Source organism: Lichenostomus cassidix, chromosome 2 (genome assembly GCF_008360975.1).
Source record: "Lichenostomus cassidix isolate B80296 chromosome 2, HeHo_3.0, whole genome shotgun sequence".
NCBI classification, from domain to species: Eukaryota; Metazoa; Chordata; class Aves; order Passeriformes; family Meliphagidae; genus Lichenostomus; species Lichenostomus cassidix.
In genome coordinates, this window is record NC_139482.1 from 144811483 (window position 1) to 144825602 (window position 14120).

Below are 14120 nucleotides of genomic sequence, written 5' to 3' on the forward strand. Positions count from 1 at the left end.
AAAGTACTGCAAAGCTGAGTGCTATCTTTGCTTCTAAAGAAACTGAGATTAAGAAAAATGGTGGCCATCGTGGTGAATTATCATGAAATGCAGCTGTGAGTCAAAAGGCTACTTAAAAACTTCTGCATCTTCTCCAAGCTGAACACCCTCAGCTGTCTCAGCCTGTTTCCAAAACTCTGTGTCAAGTTCAAGTCACTTATGCCACCAAAACAATCAGCAGCCTGGTCTAGTGGAAGGTGTTCCTGTCCATGGCAGGGGGTTGGACTTAAATGATCTTCAGGGTCCTTTCCAACCCAACCCATCCTATAATTTTTACCAGAGGCAGGTGCTTCACTTGCCCTTTTGGCTGCTAGAAGCAAGGAAAGTCAGCTAAGGGTGTCAAGGATGTTGATATTACCAACAATGTTGATATTACTTTGATTTATGCTTCCAAGTGCATAATCAAGGGAAGGCTGTGGGAGCTCTGAGACAGAGTATGGAAGAGAACTAGTTAAACATCTCATCCATCTTTAAGAACCTCTGCAAATGTCACCCTGCAGCTGTTTGGGGAGCTAATCCAATGCAGAGGCTGTCAATAGGACATGGAACTCTGAGTGATCCTGGAGCAGGAGCATGGAGGCTGCAGGTTTAGTAAGGCTTGTGATCTCATGAACATTTTTTGGCTTCTTTCTGTCTGTAAAAACGTGATATGTTTTCAACTCACATTTCTAGACAGACTTCATAACCTCATCTCAGTTCACTACAACTTCCCTCTGTAACCGCCTGTTGGCAAAAATCATGTGATGAGTCTTGTTTAAGAACATAAAGTTCCCTGTGAAGAAAACATTTCTCATGAGCTAGCTGCTTATTGTTCCATACAGAAGCTTCTGGGCCTTATTAGTGTTGTTATTTGTATTTCAGAGAGCACCACAGAGATTTGAGAAAAGTTGTTTTCTTGGCTGGAAGAAGGGGTTTCCCCATGAAGAGTTGCTTCAGGGACATTAAAATCACAAGTGAAAATGGCACAACACAAGGCACAGAATGGCATTCTGACATGATTATGGGGGAATATAAATTACAGCCACAGCAGTACTAAGTATTAAATATCAGCATAAATATTTGTCTATTCCATCTGTATATTCTAAAAGAGATTTAGACACAGAAGCTCCTAACATTACCAAAGCATTTGTTCTAATAGTATGGATTTTTCTATTTCTACGGTTATGAGCAGTATTAATTCTTCATTTGAAGTACATTTGTCTTCATCATTCACAGTATGCCTTTCATTTACACTCAAAACTCTGTCAGAAACATGCTGTATTCATTCCACTGATTCTGATCTGAACTACCCTCTTGGGTGAGAAATGCAAAATACATTTATTCTGCTTTAATTAGACCTCTAGCAAATCCTTGGCAAATGGCAATTTTGAGCAGAAGACAAGAGAGCTATTTCCTTTAGATTCTCCCTACCATGATAGCAGGATGACAGAAGGAGCTAGGAGTTAATAGGAAACATTAACCAAAATTTGCCCTTGCAGCAGCCAGCAGTTCAGCTGCCGTTTCATATTTCTTCCGTGACATCACACGCACTTCCAGAGTTTAACATTTGTCCCTGGCCTTCAGGGAGTGCACAGCTCAGTAATAAGATGAACTGCTTTTAAAAGATTGTTCTAATACCATCAGGGCTGACACAGCACTGATGTCAGTGGAGGTAAGGGAGAGTGCTGAACTCCTCACCTCTGTTTCTATCACAGGGAGGATGAAAAACGAACACCCTGATGCTGCCAGCATTGCAAGCTCTCTGCAGCTGCCACAACCAGCAGTCAGGATCAAGGGTGGGAGATGCCAGGGCCCCACAGTGCTCAGGTTTGAGTGCTGTCATGGGGCAATAGCAATGGGGTCTGTTGAGGTGGGGAGAAGAAATGGCACAGAAATTTCAGCCTTGCTTTTTGCCAGGAAACCTGGATCTGACCATCAGTTTAAAAATGGTCTCAAGGGGTACAGATACACTGAGACATTATTAAGCCGCACTGGATTGCCCCAGTGGTCTTTTATGTACTGGCTGGCCTTTGACAGGTCAAAGAAACACCCAATATCTCAGTCACAACATTCTTTGTCCTTAAAAAAGGACACTAGAGCATGGGAAAAACAGTGACTAAGGCATCAGTGAGATAAAACTTCCTTCCCAGACCTGCCCTCTGACTGCCCACTAGCTTGGGGTGAGTCCCTATGGTTTATCATCTTTCTCTTAGAAGCTTTGTCTATTCAGTGCAAATCTTTTAGGGCAGGAGCACCTTCTGAAATGGGTTTGTCTAACATCAAAGTTGACTGATGTCCCCAAGTTTAGCTGCAGTGTATAAATAGTAAGAAGGAGGCCAGCGGGCTGCAGAGAGCAAAAGCTTCGTGCTTTGCATTTTTTGACCTTTCCAAACTGTAAACTTACAAATACCAAAAGGAAAAGATCCAAATGTGCAAAGGAGGAGGAGGAGAAAGGGAGGGAACCGTGTACTAACGGCGTATGAAAAATCACTCAGCAATTCGTCATCTGCCTTCTTTGAGATAAAAAGCCAGTATAAAAAAATCGAGAGCAATTATGTCCCAGACTATGAAATATCTTAGGCTATGCCCAAGCCTTCATTTTTTCAGCTTATGAAATGTCTTGGGCTCTGCTCAAACCTTCACTTTTGAATCTATAATTTGTACTTCGTGTGTTTCATCTCTTTAGAGAATAATGGATTTTATCATCATTATCAGGTATTACTTTCATTGTGGTACTAATACTCTTGAAGGTTCAGGATATGGTTGAAAAGTGACCTGACTGTAGTTGTAGAATATACTGGGTTTTAAGGAGTTCTTTCATGTGCCTAATGAAGACATAATTGGGATAAGAGGGCCAAAAGCTGAAACTTAAAAAATCCACCCTGGAAAGTTTTGGTTTTTTTTTTTAACACAACAGCTGCAGAAATTTCTGCTGGAGCCAAGAGAAATAGTTGATAACTCTCTCTCTCTCTCTCTCTCTTTGGGCTTTTCAAATCAATCTGAGTGTGTTTCCCAACAGCCCAGTGGCATTGCACCATAGCAGGGTGGAATATTGCTATCTTGGCAAGCAACATGGAGAAGCATGGAAAAAAATGGATCCTGCCTTAATAAAAACACCAAACAGCTGCCTGTAGGGTATTAATTTAGTTGGACAGTAGCTCTGTCCCATCCTCCTCCTTCATTTAAACACTGTGAACATGACAAAGTTGAACTCTCTCCCTTGCACAACTCACAGGGTAAACGTGAGATGAGATACAACAGAGCAGGCAAGGAAACAAATTGCTGGTGAAAGTGATAAATCCAGCATTTTCAGGAGAGGAAAACACAAGCCCTGATCACAGCAAACAGGTGTTTGAGGGAGGGATTTCAAGGACAATCATAACAGTCATTTCAGAATTGTCTGGGGGATTTTCCTGACTAATGCGAGGGAAAGCACAGAGGAGTTCACTTGAAGGCACAAAGCAAGCAACTGAGATGATGCCAAGAACCAACTGAGGATAAGAAAGATGAGGAAGGCAAGAGGAAAAAAATGTAAGCTGTGAAAAATTTTCAACATGTTTCTCCTGGCTGTACTGTAAGTGAACAGCAAAAGCTGAAGGAAAGGTGGATGACGTGAGCAGCAGTGTTTTGAAAGGGCAGGAAAGGGGAAGGGAAGATACACTGTGATGAAGGGGCCAAATGATGGTGTCACCACACTAACGAAGCCAAGAGATGGGGCAGGCAAGAAGGCAGAATGAGGGCCAGATTCAGGGTCCTGATGAGATTACAAATGCCCAAAAGAGATACAGGAGACAGGCTGAGATGTTGGGTAGGAGATTGATTGTAGTGCAGTCTTTGTGTACTGCCCAGCACAGGATTTATTCTCAAAATGCCTGACAAAACAGGTTTGCTCTTTCTGATGTTTTTATAATATATTCCTCATAAGTCTTGCAGCCAGCCAGCTGATCCAGCACATCCATAGGTGGGCTGTGGGCTCATCACAGCAAGCAAATGCAACTCTATTGATTTAAAGATGTATGAGTCTCCTGCTAGCAAATCATTGTATTCAATGGTTTCTTCATTGCATTTAATCATGGGAGTAGGTGTTCCATTATATTCAAAAGATTTTTTTTTCTTTTTTAGGTGACTTATGAAATAGCACACAACAAACCCATGGAGAGAGGCATCTTTCAGCAGGTCTGCACGATGGAAACAGACTTTATTGACAAGAAAGGTCAGTCTGGCAGGTACTTTTCATGCACAAGCACACAGTGCACTTTCTAAATACTAAATTGTTGCTCTAGTGGTGCTCAAAACCAAACAAAACCTATCTTTTCTCTCTCATACAACAAGGTTTATTAGCCCAGTCAGACCCTCAGCTACTTTTGTCAGAGTAGAGTCGGGTTGTTGTTTTTCTGTTCTTCTGTTCTCACAAATCTTGAGCTCTGAGGTGTGCATCCAGAGGGATGGAGTGCTTGTCCTTGGAGCATGATAGCTGAGGACAGGAGTGACAGAGACTCGAAACCCCTCACATTAGAGAAGATTCAATTCCTGCTTTTTAAATACTGACTTCTTCCCTATCATAGGTTTGAACATCTATGATCTGCCAACCCTATGGATCTGTGTTCCTGCAAACATAGCACCACAAGCCAAATTCTCCAGGTTCTTGGGTGGAATTAGACTTTAGTGCCCAAATCTGAATGTGAAGAGATCTTGAGGGTATGAGCACCAGCCTGATCTAAATGGGTGACAGCAGAGATGTGCAATGTTTGTGTTTCTGTGGAACTCTGGGGCTGACCAAAGGCACACACAGACAATGGGCAATAAGGAGAGTATCAAGAGAATGGCTGCTTTGAAGCAGTGATCTGAGCTGTTGGCACCCAAATTTTGCAGAACATTAGTCTAAATTCAGTCTTAATTTAGGTGACTCCAATCCTGCCTTCACTGCAATTACATGAAACTGAATTTTGTCCTGCACTTATCTCTGCAGTAAGGTCTTCAGGGACACCTCAGTCTTAGGTTGGTATCAAAACACATTTATCATTCCTTTATATTTTCATTAGTTTTGTGACTGTGCCGTGCCTTTCTAACCTGATACACTGCTTCCATTAGTCCAGACACAGAAACAGCTGGTTGGACAGAAAGGCCCTTGCCTATTTTATTTATCTTTTTCAATACTCTTTTTTATAATTTCTAAATCATGTACTTAGAATAAGTTTGGAAGATAACAATTTGAATCAGTTCTTTCTTAGCCTATTGTTATTTTTAGTTAGGTCTCAGAGTAATCGTGACAAAACCCCTCAATCTTGATCAAATCTGTTTGCTCTTCTCCCTCTGTTTCTCCAAAACAGTAATTGAATTGTTGTATAAGTCTAGTGAAAATGGCATTTTCCATTTTCAAGCATCAAAGGTCTTCGCAAGTATTTATTGATTGCTGTCTCTTGTGAATCCTCTTTGAAGCAGGTATGGTCTGTTAGAGCTGTTTAACCAATGGATGAACAAGCTGTGGCACCCTTCACAGAGCTTGAATGACATACAAGCATAGATATTTTTATTAAATTCCTTCTTTCATGCCAAACTCTTATAGGAAACTTCATCTTTCCCCTGCAAGCCTGGATATAGACTCAACAGCTCAAGAGTTTTAGTTCAGCACACTGGAGCTGAGTGCAGAGCACTGGGCTCTTCCTCTGACCTGCCCACGCTGCTGTGGGATTGACAGAAGATGCTCCTGGGAAGATTTCCTGGAGGCTGCTGGCACTCAGCCTATGCCTGGGACAATCTCAGAACACGGCACAGCCTAGAGGATGTGCAAGAAAGCTTTCAGCCCAAGTAAGTGAGGGCAGACACATCCCATCACATTCCCATGCTGTGAGAGACCAAGGAGCTGAGGTCCCACTTTCCACTTGATCTCCCTCACTTCCTCCAATGGAAAAATTTCTATGTCATGTACTTGTTCAGGAGCTTTCAAAGGGCAAGGAAATAGTATGGCTTTTACACAACTGAAATATTTTTTTCCAGAATGGCTTGCAGTGCTTTCTTTTGAACCTTTTTGACATCAAACTGTATCACCCTACCAGGAATGCACCACAGAAGGGGACCTGCCAGTCTTCTCCACCAGGATTCACATTCCCTGGATGGAGACACACTATCATGGATGCATTCTGGAATCATTTATTCATGGGAAATAAATTAGGTTATTTTCATTTCTCCAGTAAAATAAATTTCTAGCTTGTCCTTTGCTCTGCCTGTTTCATTTTGTATTTCTTTTTCTCAGGCACAGAAAACCAGAATTTCCATTCTATTTCACATAAAGTCTCATGACAGTCTTGTATTTCCTTATCTTCAGTTGTCTCTCAGCTCTACTGATATCCAGTTTAGTTATCTTAAGTAAGAATTTTTTACATGTCAAGAGAAAAATGCACTGACTAATTTAGAAAATCTCTTATCAAAGAAGATTTCAGATTATTCTGAATTCTGTTTTTGACAAAGACTTGCTACATATTCATTCATTTCTCTGTATTTCTATATTTTCCTTAATAATTGCTTGCTAAAGTCTTAGCTATAACTGCCATCAACCTAATTGGGTTTTAATTATCCATGAGGGTTTTTACCTGCTTTGAAAAGCCTTCTCCAACAAATTCTTCTGGCAAGATCTCTGATGAGATCAAGAGATATAGATAAAGAAACTGTGCCAAGGAAAGATACTTTTCACAATACCACAGGTCATCTATTTTGCCTTAGTCCACTGAAATGTAAAGGGCTGATGAACAAGAGCTTGTGAAGCCAGAGACAGCTGTAAGGGTCTTGTCCTTAAAACCACCCTTTTTACAAGATTTGGGACTTCAGGGCAGGGTGATTTAAAAGCCTGCCATCCCCAAATGTCCCTGCCAGATTACTGATTAGGTGAGGTGTTGATTTTGTTATTGCCAGTAAATGCAAACCACTATCAATCTCAGTTTACATTAAAACATCAGGTTGCAAACTGTGCAGGCTGACAACTCAGATTCACAATCATCTCTGATTTAGCTGCAGCAGCTGAAGAGTTTATCGTCCAGGCAGGTAGCATCTTCAGCCAGCAAAGGTAAATCCAGTGTGAATCAGTCTGAATTGCCCTTGTTTCCTCAATTACCCAGCTATCAATGCACAAAGAATCATGAGAGACATGCTGCAGAGCTCTGCTTTTTGCTCCAGAGGTCTAAGACTTATCAGAAAAGACATGATTCAAAATACCATGGGTACATATCAGCTATTCCACTTGTCTCCTCAAGCAGTGACCATATATTATTATTAATATTAATATTGATAAGAATTTTATCAGAATGTTGTATTCCAAAGCCTAGGAAATAAATGCACCAGAAAATAGATCCCTACTTTTCTTATTGTGGGGGAAATGCTGACTCTTTGTTGCTGCAGTTCATGTCCTGGTTGGCAGCAACATCAGTGACAGGCAGGGAGAGGAGAGAGCTGCTGTTCTACAATTAGTGGGAGCCTTGTGGAATGAACCTCTCAGAGCAGAGAGCTTTGTGGCTGCCACTGAGTGATGGGATTAGCTCACATCTCAGCACAGATGTGATCTCGTCCTGCAGGAGGCTTTTGAAAATGGCTTGGGCTGAGAGGGAATAAGGGTCACTGCAGTAGCTGAGATTTGAAACAGCAGGTGCCATCAGGGAGGTGACAGGCAAAGAGGAAGGGACATGGTGAGACATGCTGGCTGCCTGCGTGGAAATAAATGTTCCTGGACCTTGAAGTCAGGTGGTACACATCACTGCATCCACACTGGTAAATCATGATAGCCCCCAGGACAAAGTGGCTGCACAAAAAACACTTCGGGGAATGATCCCTGGACTGTGCAACCTGTTGAGCTGCATCCAGGGACTGCTGGGGAGTTCAAATGCTGGAACAGGACAAATTCTTGACAGGGAACAGTCTAGGGATTTACTGTCACATGGAACTATGTTCCTGTGCCCAGAATCCTGTGCTATTTATCCACTAAGTTCCCTCACTTTCCTATTACCTTGGTCAGTTTAATAAATTTCTCCAGAGAAAAATGACAGGCAATTTTTCATCATTCATGTGTCATATGTGACTTTCACAAACAACCTTGTGGGCAGAGATTTTTAATTTCACCTGGTTAAAGAAGCCTTTAAATAGGAATCAGCAGGATCTCTGCCAGGCACTGTCCTTGTATACCCAAGACAAACACCTATGAAAGGTAATAGAAGTAGAATCATCTACATGGTTCCCCAGTGCATGTGAATTTTTTCAAAAGGCCAAAATTGGTACATTTACAGATGCAAAGAACATATGCATGCAGATATATGGCAATTTTTTTTTTTTGGCTGGCAGTGAAAGTAAACAATTTCATCTTTCAAGTGACAATTGAGTTCTTATTTGGCAGAGTTGATTAAATTTGTTTTGTGGATAGAAAAAAATTGTTCTGCAGTTCACTGATACAGAAACAATTAAAATAGATTGTTTTACCTGATGCAATTCCAGACATGAACTAATTATCCTTTTATGAAATCACATCTGTAAAAGGATAATTGATTTGAATGAGCACAATATTTCACAGAGACAGGAGTGAGTACAGAAGTTATTTACCTACACAGCAAATTCTTATAGTCTTTAAAAATTTAGTTCTTAAGTGTGGCTGTTTTAATATTTGCCTGTTTTTACTTCTTACAGAGGTTTTCATTAATGTATATCCTTCCCTCTTGGATATATATTTAAATATAAAAATATTTGGCTTCAGAAAAACAACAAATTAGCTTGGAGCACTGCAGAGGAGCCACAATTTACTTAACTGACACAATGGTTTCTCAGCCTTCTGTTAAATCTTGTCACTTCCACAGGCTATCTCAATGAGTTCATATAACATGATGAAGCTCTTTTTTTGTTGTTGTAATTTGGATATTAAGTAAAATAGTAGAAATTTCTCCTGTTTCTTTTGCTGAATGGATGTATTGCCTAGAGAAGAGGATTCTGTGCAGCAGCACATTTCCTGCTGGCCCTTGCAAATGCTGTGACCTGCAGAAATAGGATCTACATTGGCATCCAAAAGTCTGAGATACATTGGAAAAATGCCAGGGAAGGGCTGAAAGCCCAATAGAATAATTTAAAGGTGTGACACAGGAAGAACAGCTAAAGGGATTTATGGTGTACAGTGTAAAGGACAACTACCTTAGACAGAGTGAGGTAAACAATATTTAGAAAATGTGTGAAATAATGACAGGAAGAGTGAAAATTTAAGTATGCTATTTGGAAATGATCAGTGACATTTAATTGTCAGGTCCATTATCTGGTGGAATAATATATACAGGGCAATAATAACTTGGAAAAACTGAGAAGGAAGGCTGCTTTGTCCTTGCCCATCACAGGCAACTGAGAGTCACCCCTGCTGCCTCTGTGAGAAAAGCATAGGGCTTTCTACGACAGATAAGACCTTTTCAGAATATGCAATGAAATACAAATGTCACTGAATCTCGCAGCACCTCGGTGTCCTTATTCCTGGAGAACCCTCACCTGCAGAACTTTGAGACAGTGAGGTCCTACATTCAAGAACCCAAACTGGGCATGGTGAAGAAATCAACAGTAAAGTGGTTGGGCTGCTGTGGAAAAGGAATCTGGGGAAAACAAGCTGGCTCAAGCCATAATGTCAAAAGGAGGAAAATTTTTCTTAAAAAGTACTTCCTTTTGTCCATTTTTTCAATTCCAGAAGGGGTGAACCAGGTTAATGCAGGACAAATAAAGTGGGCATGAACACATTTAGATAGAAACCAGGAGAAACTTTCCAACTCTCTGGATCACAACCACTGAACATCAGTAACAAGAACAAAGTTTTGAGACAGATGCTGATCAGCAGTTCATGTGTATAAGAAACTGTTACCTATAACAGCAGCAAGCAGAGTCTGATAACACTTCTGGTCTAACATTCCTGGTAAAGAAAACTGAACAGCCTGATTACTTCTGGCTCAGGAAATGGTCCTTATTTGTGACTGGCTTGAAAAACACATGGAAATTTAGCATCTATTTAATTATTGGACTGAAGTAGAGATTTACCAAGCACTGCAGGCTAATGTATTTTGATTACAAGAACTAAATTTCTTGATGCAATATTGTGTTGTTAGTAGAAAAAAAATGCATCATAAAGCAAACAGAAAACACAGCACAAAATAAACTGCACTTAAGGTTAAAATAATTGCATAAGCACTGTAGTACTCATTTTATTTGTTCATAGCAGAGAGTTGGTGATAATTTCTCTTAAGTAACAGAAAACCAGGTTTTGTGTCATCCAAATATGTAAATTAAAAATGGGCAAAGTATATCATGTTCCATGTGTTTATCCTGGTTGAGAGTTGCATTGATTTTGTGTTACCCTCTGCTTTAAGTGCATGCTATTAAAGCTGTGTGCCATTTCCATACTGTCTAAAAGCTGTGTTTTAACACAGAGAAAGATGTCTTTTTAAAGATCCATGAATATTTACTGGACAAGGATTTTGGTGGGACTGGAATCATCATTACCTTCTATCAGAAGGTACCAAAACAGCACCGAAATGTGAAAAGTTTGGATGCAATTAAAGAGGAAGGTCATTGATTCCATTCTCAAAGCATGGATTCCAGTAACCTAAAGAGTTATTAATGGAGCCAGCATGACGATGATCAAAAGAGAAGCTTGCAAGAAATAAAGATTTTCAATACCGTGCTGTTTTCACGGCTGCAGGCTTAAAGCCAATAAAGTTATGAGTAACTGCAAAGCCAGGTTAAAGTAATAAATTTTTTATGGAGAATAAGGCTTCAGCTTTGGAAATATAACAAAAACTGGTTTGCATTTGGCATTACTTAACAAGCTGGAGCAGAGAACATGGTTCAGTTTAATTGTTGGAACTACTAAAATATTCTTTTGTGATGAAGTCATTTAACTAAGCAGCTGCATGCCGATAATCTTCAACATTCCATTTCCATGATTTATTTAAAAAAATTGATTTATAACTGCCCCACAGCACTGTGTTGTCTACTAGAAGCACTGGATTGAATATGTAAATTTTTGTAATGCTGACATTTTTCTTAAAAGAACCTGTAGAAGAAGTAGAGATGGAAAGAATTGGCAGAAACTTTGGGTTTGGACAGCAAATGGGGCAAAGGAAAGGAGAAAAATGAAAGAAGCAAATGAAAACTCAGTCAAGTAGCTCCAGTGCCAGCAGGAGCAACAGTGGAGCACTCCAGAGAATTCCTCAGCTGGGGAATCTCAGGGAAACACAGAGACATGGCAGAAGCCCACAGCACATGTCACAGCTGAGGGGAGCTGGGCAGGACAAGGGCCAAGCCCTGCCATGGATTAAAGAAACTCGGGGAACATACAAACAGTACAACTGACCAGGGGCAGCAGTTTTTGTGGGAGTTTGCATGGAATGGTGTGCAGGGAGAGAGTGTAACTCAGCCAGCTTGACCAGGAAGCAATATTATCAACTGTTGAGTTACCACAGCTCATGTAAAGAGCTTTAAATTAGGTTTGAAAGGGGAAATAGATAAAACCAGGCTCGTTAGAAGTAGGCCTGGGGGTGCCACACCAGTGTTTGAGAAGGTGCATTAGTGAAGTCCCTCAGGCTGCTCCAGGCTGTGCTGAGCACACTGGAGCAGATCTGAAACGTCCCCGTATGAATATGAGCAGCCCCTCAGCCATCTCTGTGGGGCAGGGGATGGAGATCCACATGGCAGCAAACATGTAAAGGCTGTTAATATGCTAGAAACCATGGAAGCACCTAAGAACAGTCCCATAGGAATCATGGCTTCCCCCCAGCAAAGGTGGCAGGAACAGGAGCCCAACTGAAGTGCATCTTCAGCAATGCATGTAGCATGGGCAAAGAACAGCTCCTCTTGGAAGCTGGAAGCAATTGTGCAGCTGGAAAACTACAATACAGCTGCAACCACAGAAATATGGTAGGAACAGTCACAGAGCTGGAATGTTGCAGTGGATGGGTGTAAGGTCTCTTCAGAAGGAATAGAAAAGGAATGAGAGACACTGGGAAAAAAACTCCCTGTGTGGGAGTGTTTTGACTACCTAGAGCTTGATGGTGATGAAAGGGTAGAGTGTTTATGGGTAAGAATCTGGGGGAAGTCCAAGAAGGCAGAAATCCTGGTGGGAGTCTTTTACAGACTGTCCAGCCAGGCCAAAGAGGTACATGAAACATTCTATAAGCATCTGAGAGAAATCTCACAATTGTTAACCAGCTCCTACACTTGTGTCCCAAAAAGGCCCTGTAGTGCTCCAGGCTGGGGGCAGAGTGGCTGTAAAGCTGCCCAGCAGGAAAGGCCCTGGAGATGCTGGCCGACAGCAGCCAAAAGCGAGCTGGCATGTGCCCAGGTAGACAAGAAGGCTGGTGGCCTCCTGGCCTTGTGTGTCAGCAATAGTGTGGTCAGCAGGACCATGGCAGTGATTGTCCCTCTGTGCTGGGCAGTGGGGAGGCCACACGTCAAATCCTGAATTCAGCTTTGGACCCCTCATGGCAAGAAAAATGGAGGTGCTGAAGCGAGTCCAGAGCAGGACAATGGAGCTGGGGAAGTGTGTGGAGCACAGGTCTGACAAGGAGAGACTGAGGGAGCTGAGGGTGTTTTACCTGGAGAAAAAGAGGGCCCATGGGGACTTCATTGCTCTCTGCAACTCCCTGAAAGGAGGGGGTAGTCATGTGGGTGTTGGTTTCCTTTCCCAACTAACAAGCGATGGCAAAAGAGGAAATGTCCTCAAGCTGCACTGGGGGAGGTTTAGACTGGATACTAGGAAAAGTCTCTTCATGCAAAGAGTCAACTTCCATCTTTGAGCACTGGAAAAGGCTGCCCAAGGAAGTGGTTGAGTCACCATCCCTGGAGGTATTTAAAGGACCCATGATGTGGTTCTTAGGAACGTGGTGAACTTAGCGGTGGACATGGTTTGCAGTTGGATTCAATGATCTTAATGATCCTTTCCAACCTAAATGATTTTGTGATTGTGTGTGTGGTGGAAGTCCTATGACTCCCAATATCTGTTCTCCAAAGAGCAGCTCCTGATAAAATTCAGCGCAATTTCAGATCTAGAATTTTCACTTACTCCACAGACACATTTCACCTTCAGTCTTGAAATAATGTCAGGGACATAGCCAGTAGTATCTCACAGAAGGTGAAACTGAAGGAGAGAACAGCAAAAGATGGTTTTCAGTTCCTCGGAGAAAATACACTTAAAGCAAAAGTGTAAACTATATCCATGCAAAAGTAGAAAGAGGTCTCCACACAGAAGAATAGTAAGAGGAAACCACATTTACATTGTCAGTACAACAAATATCATGGATATTGTTGATCAGCTTCTCAGTAGAGAGGGGACACTGCTGACAAATGAGAATGAGAAACTCAAAACAGGACTTGCTTTTTTTGCTGAAGAGAGGGAGCATTTTTCGCCAATGACAGTTAAAAGAAGACAATGGGTATATTCAGCTTGCTTTTGGCTGCACTGCTTGGTCAGAGCAAGAACTTGATAATCCTTGTGGGTCACTTGAAACTCAGGATATTCTGTGATCCTAGTGTTACTTGAGATGTTCACCAGCCTCCAGCTGCTGGTACAGAAAGATGCAGGACACTCCACTGACAATGGAGATGCTCAGATGTGCTCTGGCATCCCAAATGCCATTCTATGTTCAAAAAATTCATTTGAGCCTTTGATCTTCTCAGTACAGTTTGGCCTGTGAGGTTAGCCTTGTTGACTGTTGGTTAGAGACTGTGAGAATTTGTTAAGAGTGGATGAACTACCAACAGACTGTGAGGGTCAAAAACGTTCTCAGTCTGATAAGAGGAAATCATCAGACCAGCCATGAGTAAAAATCTGGAAAATAAGGAGTCAGATAAGAAAAAATACCACTGTGCCAAGAATTAAATCATGACAGAACCTACCAAATTTATGTCCAAAACTAGATAGAAGTTCACATGTAAGCAAAGAAGTTTTGGATTTCATACCAGTTTAATTAGCACAACTATATTATAAATACGAACAACTGCAGTCCAAACAAAATCATATGTAGCAGGTGCAGAAATAGTGGGACTCCTGCACTTTACCCTGTAGTGTTCATAGCTCAAGTCTTTTTTCAAGAGTTCTTTGCCAA

General features: G+C 41.4%; 1 long non-coding RNA gene across 1 annotated transcript; it reads left to right on the forward strand.

The window, feature by feature from the left end:
- The first annotated feature begins 3345 nt into the window (after positions 1 to 3345).
- LOC146442453 (uncharacterized) lies at positions 3346 to 10055 on the forward strand. Its single transcript, XR_014849608.1, has 3 exons — positions 3346 to 3549; positions 4141 to 4231; positions 9713 to 10055. It is a non-coding gene; the product is annotated as an uncharacterized LOC146442453 (long non-coding RNA).
- Positions 10056 to 14120: the final 4065 nt, after the last annotated feature.